The sequence below is a fragment of the Watersipora subatra genome, chromosome 3 (assembly GCF_963576615.1).
Source record: "Watersipora subatra chromosome 3, tzWatSuba1.1, whole genome shotgun sequence".
Classification (NCBI taxonomy): domain Eukaryota; kingdom Metazoa; phylum Bryozoa; class Gymnolaemata; order Cheilostomatida; family Watersiporidae; genus Watersipora; species Watersipora subatra.
This window is the reverse complement of record NC_088710.1, coordinates 16,366,405-16,382,159: the sequence shown is the minus strand read 5'-3', so window position 1 is coordinate 16,382,159 and position 15,755 is coordinate 16,366,405.

Here is a 15,755-nt window from a genome sequence, read left to right as displayed (position 1 = left end):
ATATCCGCAGAGTAATGGTTTGGCAGAAAGTGCAGTTAAAACAGTGAAAAGTTGGTGGAAAAAAGAGCGGGAAAAGGATATGGCATTGTTAGTGTATAGAACAACCCCTTTGCCAACTGGGTACTCACCCAGGGAACTAATGTTTGGCAGAGCGATTAAATCGAATTTGGGTGTGAGCAGTAAAGGGGAAGTAAATTACGAGGAGTTCGAAAGTAGAGAAAGTGAAAAAAAGTTGAAATTGAAAAGTAGTTGGGATATCCAGCATAGGATATCAAAATTGCAGGAATTAGCACCAGGACAGGTCGTCTACGTGAAAGCGCCTACTGACACAGGAGCAGCAGGTACGGTGGTAAGAAGGGACAGTACACCAGAGAGTTATTAGATACGGGTTGGTTCGGGTGAGATCAGGAGAAATAGAAAACATCTGTTTCCTCTTAATAACAATCTCTCCTGGGGTTCCCCTAACGATACTAACACCGGTAGTCAGGGTGCTAACCATAACATCCCTAATGATTTTTGTGAGTTGTTTGAGGATAGTGAGGAAGGTGAAACACAGTACTGGGTAGACAACCAGCCTAGGCCTAGCGGGGGTGGGGAGAGAATAGGTGGTTTAAATGATGAATCGGATGAACCACCCGGTGCCACGGTTGGAAGTGGCCTAGCCAGTGGGGACCTCGATGTGAGTAGTCGAGATACCCAAACCTCGCAGGGTACTAGAGATGAGGCAATAGCCAAAGGCACAGTTACAAGGAGTGGTCGGGTCAGTAAACCCCGGCAAGATAAAGATAGTTTTTACTATTAACCGTTGTTAAAAGATTGTTGCCATGTTGCAGATTGTTGTAAAGAAATTTAAACCAAAACTATACAATCTCGACGGAAAGCAGTTCAGGTGGTGATGCTAGAGGTGACGGACGACTGGAGAAGAGCAGTGAGGAGAGAGTGGGGAGAGGAAGGACGGTAGTGAGGCTAAGAAGCCTGTGGCATATGGCAGTAGTGGTAAGCTTTGGTGCATGATCTGTAGAGTTCACTTGGCGGTGAATCGCCCTGGTAATGCTTGCAGCGCAATACCTTGCTTACGCCCTGGTAAGTACCAGCGCCTCAGAGGAAGGTGAGCAGTTGGCTGAGGTTCAGAGGAGGATTGCGGGTAGTAGGCTTGCACCGAAGGAGGGTCAGGCCGAGGTAAATAGGTCTGGGCCTATACCAACTCCCAGCTCTGTGGCGCCATCCCCTGAGCAGCCGATTACGGCCCAGGGGGAGACTTCCCACAGGATGCCTGTTAGGCCCGTCTCCATTGGGGAGAGCAGGGTCAAGAAGGAAGGGGCGGAATCTGAGGTCGAAGAGACGTTATCGGCCCAACCACCAGTTTCCGAGCCAGTTGAGGGTAGTGGCGGTAGCGGTGGAGGCAGTGTTGTTGGTGACAGAGGTCACGGTGGTGGTGACGGAGGTCACGGTGGTGGTGACGGCGGTCACGGTGGTGGTGACGGAGGTGGAGGGGATCAGGAGAGTGAGGAGAGTGGTGCCGCCGAGTACGACGGCAGCCCCGAGTTGCTCGAGAGCGATGGTACACAGGAAGAGTTGATGGACCAGAACCAGGGGTAAAAAGTAAGGTAAACTCCACCAGCAAGGTGAGTTCCTGAATGAGTTCAAGTGCATTTCTAGTTAGTGGCCCATACAGAAAAAAGAAAAGAAAAAGGGCATGTTGTATAATCGGGTTGTTGGACAGCGGGCTACGCTAAAGTCCGAGGTCATGGTAGTTACAGGTAGTAACGAGAGGTTACGAGAAGTTACGAGTGGTCAAGGACGCGGTAGTTTCAAGGCGAGTACATAAGCGTGGGGGAGATCCAGACGGAGTTCTTCTTTGCTTCAACCACATGTGAGTACGCACATTTATACAACAGAACGCTCAAGAATCTTATGTTTCGCTGGCCCAATCAATGAATTCAACTGGTAAGTTGCTGTAACTTTTATTTAAATTGATTAAAAGTGAATAGCCAATTGTACGACTACTACTAATACTACTACTAGTTCTACTACTAGAACTACTGTAAAGGAATTTGCCGGCCTTTACTTGGCACGATCTAGATTATTTCATACAGAAATAAATTGCGTGTGATTTCATTCAATGTTTTGTTAGCTCTATAATAAAAAGGACAACACATATAATAAAATATTTACAGACATAAAATATATACAAACATACAATTACAAGTGTAAAGTATTGGCCCGGCATCCACCACACTACTACCACTAATATACATTCACCATTCATTCTTCTTCATTATTCATTTTATTTATTATAATAACTCAGACGAAAGAACTGTACGTACAGTTCTTTGTTCGGACTTTCATCATTCTTTCATTGCTTCATCATTCATTCATTGCTCGGTATTTTATTCATTCCTTGAATTATTATGCATTTAATAAAATTTGTTTATTCACTTTTCCTCATAATGACGTTGTGTAGATGTGGCATGGACATAGCAACCCTATCACCATGTGTTCTGTCAGGCTTTACATGGCTACTCACCAACTGTTATCCCTGTCACTATATATAACATTCTGTGTATTTTACAGTACAACTAATGAAAGCTAAATATGCTAATATCAGAACCTATTTTGTAAAGAAATACAAAATGGTGCAGCAGAGCAGCCGCTCTGGCGCGGGAGCAGCTCAAGTGTATACGCCTTCGTGGCCATACTATGAGCGCCTCCTATTTCTGAGTAGCACTGTAGATATACAGGAAACTGTATCTTCCATTTTACCACAGCTGCACCACTAGAGTAATACAGTTGGCAGAGAACAGGGAGCCCCGGGACAGTCGGTCCAAATAAAGGCAGGCCTGATCCCGTGGAACAGAGTTCTCGGGTCGGGAGTGGGGGTGAGCCACCCAAGGGTAACTCTCCACTAAAGACCAGAGGGAAACATCACTTGAAGCTTCCACTGATGACTGATATGAACAAGCCAATGCCGATGAGAGCCTGCTCAGTCAGAATCAAGCTGATCTCCACCAAAAAGGCACAGGAAAAAAGGAGACAATTGAGGGGATAGCTAAGGACATCTGGTATTCCCCGCCTCCTACGAAAAAATGGAGGCCGCAAAAGACCGCCAGAGAAGAGAATGCCGGCTCTGCGGTTTTCAAAACAAAGAAAGTCGGGTAGTCAGAAGGCACATAAAGCAACACTACTGGCGCTTCCGGTGTAAGTGTCAAAAAAGCTCCTCCTCATTCTTTACCATCTACAAACACCAGAGGAAGGCAGGAAATAACCAGCTTCATCCTTGTGTCATATACCAGGTCGATCAAGAATGGTATCCAGACTTTTGCACCTACATGAAGTGGGAAGAATGCCCCCCATTCGGAGCCTGCCGTCCCGTGAAGGACGGGAGTGGATGGATAAAAGGCAGGAAGGCCGGACAGAAAATAACAAAGACCACCCTACCAGCAAGGACTGTATACGCCGACCAAGGGACCAGCAAGGATGAGAAGAGTGGCCACCCTAGTCTTTGAGTCTACGTCAATAGCTGCAGATCGCCCGAAAGGGGAGAGATGCCCAACAGGCCACTCCCACACGGGTACACGATTCTAAAGCTGAGCCGGAAGGTATGCCAGGAACAAGCTAGATCCACCAGCCCAGGGGTAGACTCTTCACTCAAGGGAGTTCCTGCGAGAAGCCAGGATGTACCAGGAACCGATGGCCCCGCTTAGGAAGTCCATGCCAGTGCTGACGATACGGCGGGCATCTACTCAGACCCCAAACCAGAAATCCACAAACTGGCTGGTAGAGAGACAGAGCGCCTCATAGAAGAGACAGTAGTAACCAACGGCGCAGACAAGAAACCTATACCCGCCGAGCAGAACAAGAGAAAAAGCACTATCAGCGCTACAGCCGGCGAATGCCAAAGAGGCCCAGCGACTGAAAGCCCGTGCTCGCCAGTACAAATGAACAGGTATCTTTAATTGTTTACCCCTGGGCCAAACAGTTGGGAGGGGGAGAGTGTAGAGGACGAAGATTAGTACACATCGATTGTTTATACTGATTATCTTCATATTACTGGTAGAACTTGCCCGAACTTCCCTTGTATTATGTAATCTCATATTTATCATACACATGTACTCTTATATAACCTGGTGCAATTCTTTTGTGACATAAGTAGAATAGCGGGCGGAGTCATACCGCTATATAAGCCAGTGCACGAGTTGCACTGGTGTGCTTGATATCACCCGATCTTGTGTACGCATGTTTCTAAGCTATCATAAGTAAAACTACTATATTCGCAGAACTGATTATATTTACGCTTGCCTGGTTGGCTCAACAGTTGCAGAAGCAGGCTCATTCTAAACGTCAGACGGAACTGCCAGGGTGGTTCTATAGGGCTAAGGATTGATCCACAGCTTTATCTAGACTTGATAGGGTATGCCATGGCATAAGAAATCAAGTCCTAGAGCGAGCTGCTAGTGGGTCTAGACTAGCCTGATATAGGGACCTAGAGGGCAGGCCAGATTGGTTGCGGAGTAAGCCTGACTATCAGGAACTTATTGTGGACTGACTTGACCACCCTTGGGCGCGTCAAGCAGGCCTCGGATAAGGCATACCAGTAGCTCAGATTACGTCTCCTTTGTTAGTGAAGTAAAGCTGACTCAGCTACCGGAGTCAGACCTTTACATTATTATGTATGGGTCCGGTGTGGTTGTTCGTGTTGCTTTGAAAGCTGATGTTATTGATATCTTACATGCAGCACATCAAGAGGTTACAAAAATCCTAAAGCGTGCTCAATCTTATGTGTTTTGGCCTGGTATCCAAAAGCGTGTAGAAGAGAGGTGTACGTCTTGTGAAGCTTGCATGAGTGTAGAGAGAGAGAGAGCGGGAAAAAGAGAGCCACTTATTTCGTATCCTGTTTCATCCATTTGAGTATCCATTTCAAACTGTTGGAATTGACCTATTTAGCATTGATGACGATCACTATGTAATGTTAGTTGATTACCTGACTAACTAGCCGGTTGTGAAAACGTTGAAGAGTATTTCCAGCAACACGGGTCTAACACTAGCTTTATCACAAATAGAACTGGTTAATCTCACAGCAAAAGTCTCAGACACAAAACTCAAACTCAGTACACTCTCAGATGTTCAAGGTTCACATGTGCATTGCAAAGAAGTTAATGAATTAGTAATTTGAGGTTTCAAACAGCTTGGACAGCAGTTTCAATTGTTTGGAACTTCCTGCCTGCATTTCTCAAACAGAAATACCAGTCAATCCGGAGCACATCCCTAATGCCATGTTCGTTTAAGACTGGCCCCATCTCAGGTGCATCTCACATGAACTTAGCTCGCAAGAGGAAAGCAAGTCGGTCCACCTTGGTTTGTTGATTGGCAATAATCTTACACAAGCTTTCATACCTAAAAAGGTTATATCGAGAGCAGATCACGAACCATTTGCCAAGTTGACAGATTTTGGTTGGTGTATCATGGGTAACACAGTCCAGACAAAGAGTAATCTGATTACGGTCCACGAGGCTGTCATCGAACTGATTAAGAGAAAATACGTCACCTTTCAGGCTAATTCTAGAGAGATTCAAGATGATTTGCCCAGCAGAATTTTGAAAGTTCTTAGCTCTGATTTCAAGATCAATGAACATGACAACCATCACAATACTATATCCCTTGACAAAAGATTTCTGGAAGTTATGCACAAGGAAATCTATAAAGACCAGGAAGGGTATATGACCATGCCTTCACCTTTTAAGCAATATATCTACCTGTCAGTAATTCCAAAGCGCTGGAAACAAGCAGCTTCAAACACTTACAGAGAAAACTCCAAAACCCTAAATATTCTGAGCACTACCATTCATTCATGAAACAAATTTTGGAAAACGGAAACGCTGAACTAGTTCCAGATTGTGAGCTAGATGATCCTCACTCTTGGTACATACCACACTTTGGTGTGTACCACCCAAAGAAACCCGGGAAGATACGTATAGTCTTTAATGAAAGTGCTTAAGTATGAGGCCAAGTCTCAATGACTTCTTGATGCAAGGTCCTGATCACTTGATCAGGACCTTGCATCAAGAGTCTGATTGAGATACTAATTAGGTCCCGAAGGGAACAGATCAGTATAGGATGTGATGTGGAACGCATGCTTCGAGTTCATAAAAATGAAAGAACTAGAAACTATGGTAGAAACTACCTACGCTTTCTGTAGTTGGATGAAGAATGTGAAGTAACCACATACAGGATGAAAGTGCACCTTTTTGGTGCAAAGTCTTCTCTGGGTTGTGCTATATTTGGGTTCAGAGCCTTGTTCAATAAAAGCTCTAATACCAATACCCCATCTAAGCAATTTATTAACGCTGATTTTTATGTTGATGATGAACTCACTAGCGTATCCACACCGCAAGAGGCTGTAAAACTAGTGAATGAAGCCATATCAATATACAGAGAGGGAAACTTACATTCGCATAAATTTGCATCAAACTGACAAGTCATTCTGAGATCACTTCCTAACACAGAGAGAAGTTTAAAGGAAATACAACTGCTTGATGCAGATGGTGAATTTCAGCTAAATGAAAGAACTCTTGGTCCCATTTGGTCCATCAAGGCCGATTGTTTCAAATTTACCTCACAGATCAATGAAAACGCAAACACAAGGAGAGGATTTGTGTCACCCTACATTCTACAAGGCAAAGGGATCCTACCATACATATGTAGGACATCTGCAGGTTGAGATGATCTTTTGACAACAAACATTCTGACACGATGGAGGACTGGAAATCCAGTCTTGATAGTCTACCACTTGTTTCCATTGCTAGACGTTATAAGCCGACTGATTTTGGAATGGTTTCAAAGGCTGAAGTTCATCAATTCTCAGACGCTAGCAACAGTGGCTAGGGCGCAGTCAGCTATATCCGCTTAGTAAACAGTACCGGTAAGGTTCACTGCACTCTTCTCATCAGCAAACTCAAAGTCACTCCTTTGAAAGCTGTGACTGTCCCTAGGCTTGAACTGCAAGCAGCAGTTACAGCTACACAGATGAGTGCCATTATTTAGTGTGAACTTGGCATTGATGTCACTGAAACATTTTGGACTGGCTCTCAAGTAGTTTTAGGCTATAACAAAAATGAGACAAAAAAGTTTTGTTTATGTGACGAACAGGATACAACAGATCAGAGATCGAAGCAACCCTTCAGGTTGGTTCTATGTTCCAACATCTGCAAACCCTGCTGACCATGCTTCTCGCGGCTTATCAGCTGGCCAACTAACCACCTCTAACTGATTTACAGGACCTGACTTCTTGTGGCATGAGCCTGTCCAGTTCCATGAACAGCCACAACCTTCTGTACAGGTTGAGGATCCAGAAGTAAAATCTCACAGCCTATTTGCCCAAAAGGACTACACAAGTCTGGCCAAACACTTAGAGAGACTCTCTAACTAGAAGAAAGCTGTCAAGGTGGTCTCTGTTTTCCTAAACAAGCTATTCTCTATAAAGAACACAGTTGCTAGTCAAACAGTTACACATCAGAAGGCATTCACTGTAATTGTTAGACTGACCCAAGAAGATCATCTGCAAAAAATTAAGCTGCTCAAGCAACAGAAGCCAGTTCCTCAGAACAGCCCCCACTTCAAACTGAACCTCTTTCTAGATAAGTTTGAACTTATGAAAGTTGGGGGTTGGTTGGTCAACGCTGACACAAAATGTTTTGAAGAGAAACACCCTGTGATTCTCCAACAAAAAAGTCATGTAACTAAGCTGCTCCGGTGGCATTTTCACAAGGAAGTAACACATCAAGGCAGCAGCATCGCGCTATCAAAGATTAGATCTGTAGGATATTGGCTAGTCAATGCCTGTGCTGCAGTTTCATCACTGATATACCACTGCACTACTTGCAGAGAGTTACACCCCAAACTAATGACTCCACAGATGGCAGCTCTGCCTGAAGCCAGAGTCACTTCTCAACCTCCTTTCACAGCAGTTGGTGTGGATTGCTTTGATCCTTTCACTGTGAAAGAGAGGCGATCAAAGCTGAAAAGATTTGGCTTAATGGTAACTTGTTTAGCAAGCGGAGCAATACATATAGAAAAGGTTGACGACCTCAGTTCCTCAGCCTTTATAATCAGAAATGTCATAGCTATTAAAGGTCCAATTAGAGTAGTACATTATAATTGAGGAACAAACTTTGTTGATGCCATTTTTGAGATATCTGAGAAAAGAACCCTGGAGTTCAATTAATCATCCTAACGCTAGCCATATGGGTGGTGTATGGGAGAAAATGATTAGAGCCACCAGGAACATCCTTAAGGGCCTATTGAAGAACCATGGTGAGAGGCTAGACACCAGCGGCCTTCGAACCATGCTATACGAGGTTATGGCTATTGTAAACTCGAGACCGCTATCTCCAGTAACAGATGAGGACAAGCCTTTTGCACCGAACATGCTTCTGACAATGAAGTCAGATGTCATACTTCACCCACCAGGTAGATATGAAGACGCAGACATCTCTTGCAGGAAACGCTGGCGTGTCATCCAGCACTTGGCTAATGTCTTTTGGCATCGTTGGAGGGGTGAATACCTGACACGACTCCAATCTCGCCAAAAATGGGTGAAAGAAACCCGAAATTTAAAAGTAGGCAGCATTGTCCTCTTTAAGGACGGTAGCAGCACATTGTATTTGAGTAAAAAAACTAGCAAAACTAGTCATACACCTTTAACAACCAATCAATTGGATGCTAGAGAATATGCAAAGTAACTTCACACGCCATTTAACTAGAAGTATACACTGAAATAGAGCCTTGGTGTAGTTTTCAAGAAAAGAATAAAACGCAAAGCAGTTACATGACACTGCTTTTCCAATAAGATAACTTGCAACACCACTTTGACAAAAATAACACTTGAACAACATCCTAGTTAAAGAATAAAACAAGCTGCATCATTAAGACAACTAAAGGCTGGTTCATGCTATATCGTCGTATCTTGGCGTTGATGCCACAATACTTCGATGATTGTCGATAATGACAATATTCACACTAGCACAAACCCATCCGAGTTTGTATCAGGGAACAGTCGTCGACATTATGTTCTCATATACAACGCTGGCGCTGAAGCGTCAGCAATGGATGTGGCCTAATTAATAAGAGACCATTGAGATGAATGGAAACATTCGCATTTCCGTTAAGTAGTAGGAACTAGTACCACCCGCATTGGGTGATCGCTTTTATTGAAGATGGATAGAAAATTAAAATTAAGAAAAGCACTTGTCCGAGCATTGCTCAGACGAAGAAATCGACTTAAACAACAAGCAGCAGAGCTTTACACACAAAAGAGGAATGAAAGAAGATGGTAGGTACGTTCAGCCTTGAAGAGAAGAGATCAAGAAGCACAGTTTCATACAATCTATCATACATTGGTCAATGAAGACAGTAAAATGTTCTTTCGGTGAGTAACCTAACAAAATTATCATAAACTAAAAACCGAATCTGTATAAAAAAATTCTTGTCGTGTATCTGGTTTCTGCTAGTCTAACGAGTTAAGTATGGCAACAAATCAAGTAAAAAATTTCAATCGAACTACTGTAAGTTCCGCAAGGTATTTTTGCTGAGGAGAAACTTCTGGTCACACTGCGTTACCTGGCTGCTGGCAATTCACAGCACAGCCAGTTTTTAAATTTTCAGCTAAGCCGCTCTACTGTCTCCAAGAGCATCAGAGACAGGCGAATCTATATGGAGTAGACTTGGAGCGACTTATCTAAAGTTTCCTTTCTGTCTCAAAGAGTGGAGTCAGATTGCTAGCGAATATGAAGAAACATGGAACTTTCTTCATGTGATTGGTACCATAGACAGTAGTCATAAGTTCTCCTCAAATGCCTTTTTAAAGTCCTGATTTATAGTGACTGTGGAGTAAACAAACAAGCCTTGTTACTATTCATACTAGTATCTGTAGTGCCAAAAGTTATATAACCAGTTTTTTTAAAGCGTGGTTTTTATCATCTTTATTTTTGTCTTTATACTATATCTTTACTACTCATTGTAGCAAAGTATTGTATGACTTTGCTCAGTAGAGATTTGCTGTACAGTGTATATGTTATCATCACTCACACCTCTGCTATGAGAAACTTTGTCTACAAGCATACAGCTTCTTCAAGTGGGGGTGTCGGTATTGATAGTTAGACTCAATCCTATAGTTGCTGTTGAGGGCATAGGGACAGAGCTGCACTAGGTGTAAACCTGTTGTCAAAAATTGAAGCACAAATAAACCTGCTTAACCTTCATTATACTTTGTTACAGGGAAGCATGTGAGATTGGAGTGTCCCAAGTTTGGGGGATCTATGTATTATAACTACAAAAACTTTCACAGTACCGTACTAATGGCCATGTGCGATGCACAATACAAGTTTGCATATGTTGACATAGGACACTATGGCAAAGACAGTGATGCTAGTATCTTCATCCAAAGTGAGCTTTCTAACAAGCTAGAGAATAACGGACTTCCTTTGCCATTGACGGCACCTATTAGTAGAGTGCACACTCTGTATTATATACTGGGTGCTGAGATAATTTCCTTAAAAACCTGGCTCATAAAACCATATAGTAGTCCCGGCCTGACAACTGAGCGGCAGGTATTTAACTACCATCCATTTCGGTCTCGCCGCACAATTGAAAATGTCTGCGACATTTTATCCGCAACATGGAGGATATTCCATCGCCCTATCAAGGCAGACTTAACCTTAGTTGAGTTAATAATAAAAGCTACGACCTGCTTGCACAATTACCTACTCTGAACTGAGAACAATGATGGAATGCAGCCAGGAAATTGGTGGTTTCTGGTTTAAGACGATGCTAAACCTGCTCTCTATGCTCCTCCACACATAGCCACACGCAACTACAGCTATAAAGCTAAAAGCAAAAAGAGATCATTTGTGTAGATACATAAATAGTACAGAAGATTCTGTAAACTGGTAGGAAACTCATGTAACCAGTTGCGGCCAGGTAGATGCAGACCGCGAATAGTAACAACAGCATCTGTCATTTGTCTCATACTGACACAACTCGTTTGGATTCTTAAATTTTTTAATACCTTGTACAATTATGATTTACACAAATTTTCCAGTAGCCATTCATAATATATCATGACTGATAATTTTCTGCATGCTTCTTTGCTGAATCAATTAATACTGTAATATACCATAGTTTAAACTGCAAAAACACTTTTTGCATAACCCTTGAATTATTTAATAACAAACCTTGGCTTGGTTAAATAAGTGAATAACTAATGCTTTTGTTGCATCAGTAAGTTGCTGTGTCTGAATTACTGAATGCTGTGTTACTTTGTCTGAATAAATGGAGGCAGCTATCGCACATGTTCGAGTTCCGAAGTAAATATTGCTGATTCCCTGCTGGTTTATTTTTGTTTACATATCGGTTCAATTTGGTTCGCAGCGTTCCATATCTGGTAATAGCTAATTGCAATTCCAATCCAGTCTTTCGCGCAATCTCTCCACGCATTTCCCTTTTTATTCTTAATTTTGAAATTTGTGCAGCCTCTATACTACACAACTCTGTAGATTCTCACAATTTTCATTAATGCCTTGTCATTGATTTGATGTTCCTGGTTAGTATGTCGCAGTCTGTTGCTTTCATATTTATTTGTCTTAATTTCGCTCTGAAGAATCTCACTGTTGCCATGTGTTCCAACCAAATACTAGTCCCACAGCAACTATCATAAACAAATATAAACTTCACACGGAAATCAATCACGCTATTTGCGACCGCGAATTGTCATCGCCGAAATAGTTCACATTATACAAGCTGTCGCCAATGCTCCAGGAACTATCAGGAGAGTTTGATAGCTGCAAACTTTCTCGACATGTCCGCGTTGCTTTGTCCAAACTATCTGTTCACATAATCAATAATGAACGCCGAAAGGACGACACCGAGATACGGCGATATAGTGTGAACCAGCCTTGGGTATTGTAACGTAACGATTAAAACTTCTTATCACTATTAGAGCTACATCTATACTCCCTCAATAAAGCTGGTAATCCAATATTCAAAACTGACACTATCTAGTGATGGAGAATGTGATTGGATTTGTGACGCCCAGCTTTCCTGTATTAGCCCAGTAATTTGCAAGCCAGCTTTCACGGAAATTGAATGAAACAACACACAACTCACAATATAAGCAGCAGCAATCCAGTGTTTTGAAGGAGGGAGAAAAGCACAGATCAAAGCCTAGTGAAACGGAACGAAGAACTGCAAACGAGGAACTAAAGAACTACAAAGCAAAGAAATACTTTACAGATAAGCGTAAAAAAACAGGACGAGTTTGACTAATAAAAAGCCATACTGAGCAACCAATCACATTGCTTGCGACAATTGAAGGTGTGCATGAGATTGTGACTGCTCTCATGATTTGATTCGATTGTGACTGCTCGACCAGTGCGGCCGTGTTTTTTCTAGCGTTCCGGATTTATAGTATGTTCTTGTATATCTGCTGTCTCATCTTATATTTCTTTTGTCTTTGTAACAATTATTTTATATGCAACTAACAATATCTACTAACCTGTGCTGGTATTATTGCAATGTGTATGTTTGCTGGTAGGTGTGTGCACCAGTGCCGTCATCTTTTTATGGTGCCGCTTTTTAACATGAAATTTTTTTTGTAGCTTAAAAAAACAACACATACGCAGTACATAAAAAATAATGAGATCAGTCTGGTTAGTGATTCTGTCGCTTTGGGCACCAAATTCCCCACTATTGTCTATTTGGCCTGGCTGTTCATACCCGTTGTTTGTATAGTTCTTTGCTGGTTAAGTAGAGGCTGCTGGCAAACACTGAGATAGCAGAAGATATGTGTGGCGGTTGTAAAAAGTCTGGGTGGAGATTCGCTACAGTGCAATATAAGAGGGGTGATCATAAAGTTCCCGGAATGGTTTTCCTAGTCAAATATGAGACCATGTGCAGTTGTTTTGATCATTCTATGTTGCTAAGCAGCATGGAATTTCCCACATAGCTAAAGTTTCATGCCTGTGAGAACATGCGCAGTGAAGTTATAGTAGGCAATGTCAAGATCATTTTGTATCGTTCGTCGGACTTTTCCAAAATGAATGATGTAGAAGAGCAACGTGTTTGTGTAAAGTTTTGTGGAGAACTTGGAAAGTCTAGCGCTGAGACACTCCTAAAGTTACGAACAGCTTTTGGAGACTCTGTCCCAGGGTTGTTACGATCTAAATTAACCGATTTAAATCAGACGATTTTTATCTGATTTAAATCGTTAAAAAAAAATTTTTTTTGATTTTTATTCTATAACGCGGTAGATATGGTTGAAATAAACCTTGTTATGTATCTTGAGCTCACTGAAGGCTAATCTAGATTGCTAGAATGGCTCTTTTGCAGACCATTCTAGCAATCTAGCTCATTGTGTGCAGCAATACAGTGGGTAGGGAAGGGTTAAAAGCCTGCTAATGTCCATAGCTTATAACGATGAGGGTATAAACTGCATCGCATCTTTCGTTAATTAATGGAAAGGAAGACAAGTCGTCTGGTAGATAATTAAATTTATTTCAATCTTTAATGACTGCACTGATTTGAGTAAAAAGACTAGATGTCTAGGCATTTGCTTATAAAAACATTTTGCTTCTCATTTCCAAAAGTTGGAAATCTGCAGTTATTCATTTGAACAATATATTGCGTCATAAATACCAAATCTCAACCTCTTTTATAATCACTTCAATTAGCACTTATATTAATCCTGTCTGGGCAATTGATGACAAACACATTAAGCTAATTACCTTCACCGACTTTGTTGGGGAACGTTATGTTTTGATAGGCGCGTATTTATGTGTGTATGTAATCTAAGATCTCCCGAACCGCTTGACCGATCGCTTTGAAAATTTGCGGTCTGGCTCCTGGGATTCTGACCACATCAGGAAGCCCTCACACCAGGGATAGACCACAAACAGCAGCTGGTATCCCTCTAAGGAATCACCCAGGGCCACCCTGTTCAAACCTAACAGTTGCTTTTGGAGTTATTCATTAATATCATTGCTATGTAAAAGAAAAGATGTCATGTATTTATCTAAAGCCTGTGGGATAGGCTCCGCCCCTTAGGGTCAAGTTCCTGAGTGGTCCTATAAATACATTTGCTAAGCTATAGATTGTCAGTCTATAGCTGGTCACCTACGGAGTATTCTTGTACCTTAATACCCTACTTGACAATCATAGAGCATCGACTTAATCAGCGGTGTGATAAATTTAAATTATGAGCCGAGGATGGAAACAAGACCCTGTCTGGAATAGCTTCACAAGGAGAGAGTCGGCACTGGATATAAAGCCAAATCTAAAAAATGTGGTACTGTTATGCAAGGGCTAGTTGAAAGATTAAAATCTCATATAAAGCAAGATCGAAAATGACAGTGGTGAGACCAAGATTATTGAAGTGGATAATGTTGCATCAGCTTCAGCACCTTCTTCTAAAGGTTCGTCCCACGTGATTTCAACTTCCAAATCATCCATTAGTCGTAATAAGGAAGCAACACCATCTGCTACTCTTCCGGCTGCCAAACCTTCCACTGCTCAGTCAGCGAGAAAACCGGCTCAACCCACTGATCAACAACTGCGAAAAAAGCAACGTAAAGTAGACGGCTGGCTATCATCAACTACCACAGACGAAAAAAAAGCTTGATAAGCTGGTATGTATTGAATTTTTGATTATATTTTAAGGACCTGTGACTGTGGGTTGATGTAGTTCAATCAAATTGCAAGAATTGAAATGTGACAGGGTCTGTCCTGTCATGTTTCACTAACTTGGTTCGGTACATGGTTATTCATAATTTTGATATTTCACCTGCATAAATCATGCTCATAATTTCTGGTATTAAATGATTGATATTAAACTCATCAATTCATTGAACAACTAAATTTTATATGCACACCTAACATTTAATTTTACAGATTATTTTTTCAAAGATTGAAGGTTTAAGAAATTCCAAATGAAATATAATTATAATAAGTCTTTTCTAATTTCTTATATTGTGCCTTTCTTCCATTAATGGTTTAAAGTCTATAATTGCTACGATTAATCAGGTTAACTTTAAGGGCAGAAATATGAAATGAAATAATAACTACGTATTGTATTTTGCAGGTAGCTGAATTTTTCTTCGCCACTAACACTCCGTTCAACCATGCTGAACACGAAACATTCAAAACACTAATGAAAAAACTGCGACCCAGTTATGAGCCACCAAACAGACATAGAATAGGCGGCGAGTTACTGGATGAGATTCACCTTGAGCAGCAGGCAGTCTGCAAAGATACACTAAGAGGAAAGACTGTCAACGCTTCAATTGATGGATGGTCGAATGTTCACAGCGAGCCAATACTATGTGTGACTGCAACAGATTCAGACGGAAAATCATACCTCGCTTCCACTATAGATACTGCTGGCCATGCCCACACCTCCGAGTATTTAAAAGATGTAACGCAGAAAGCCATTGCAAATATAGAGGAGCAGTACAGCTGTAAAGTAGGCTCCCTCGTTACAGATAATGCCGCCAACATGGCAAAGATGAGAGAAGAGCTTGGAGACAGCTGTCCAGAGGTTATCAAGTATGGGTGCACTGCTCACATTCTAAATATATTAGCTAAAGGTATGGAAATAACCAACATACAGCAGCATGTGGTTCAAGTTGTCGAATATTTCAGAAACTGCCATCTTCCCAATACTTGGTATAAAGCAGCGGGTGGAAAGAAACTGCCCATGGTCTGCGATG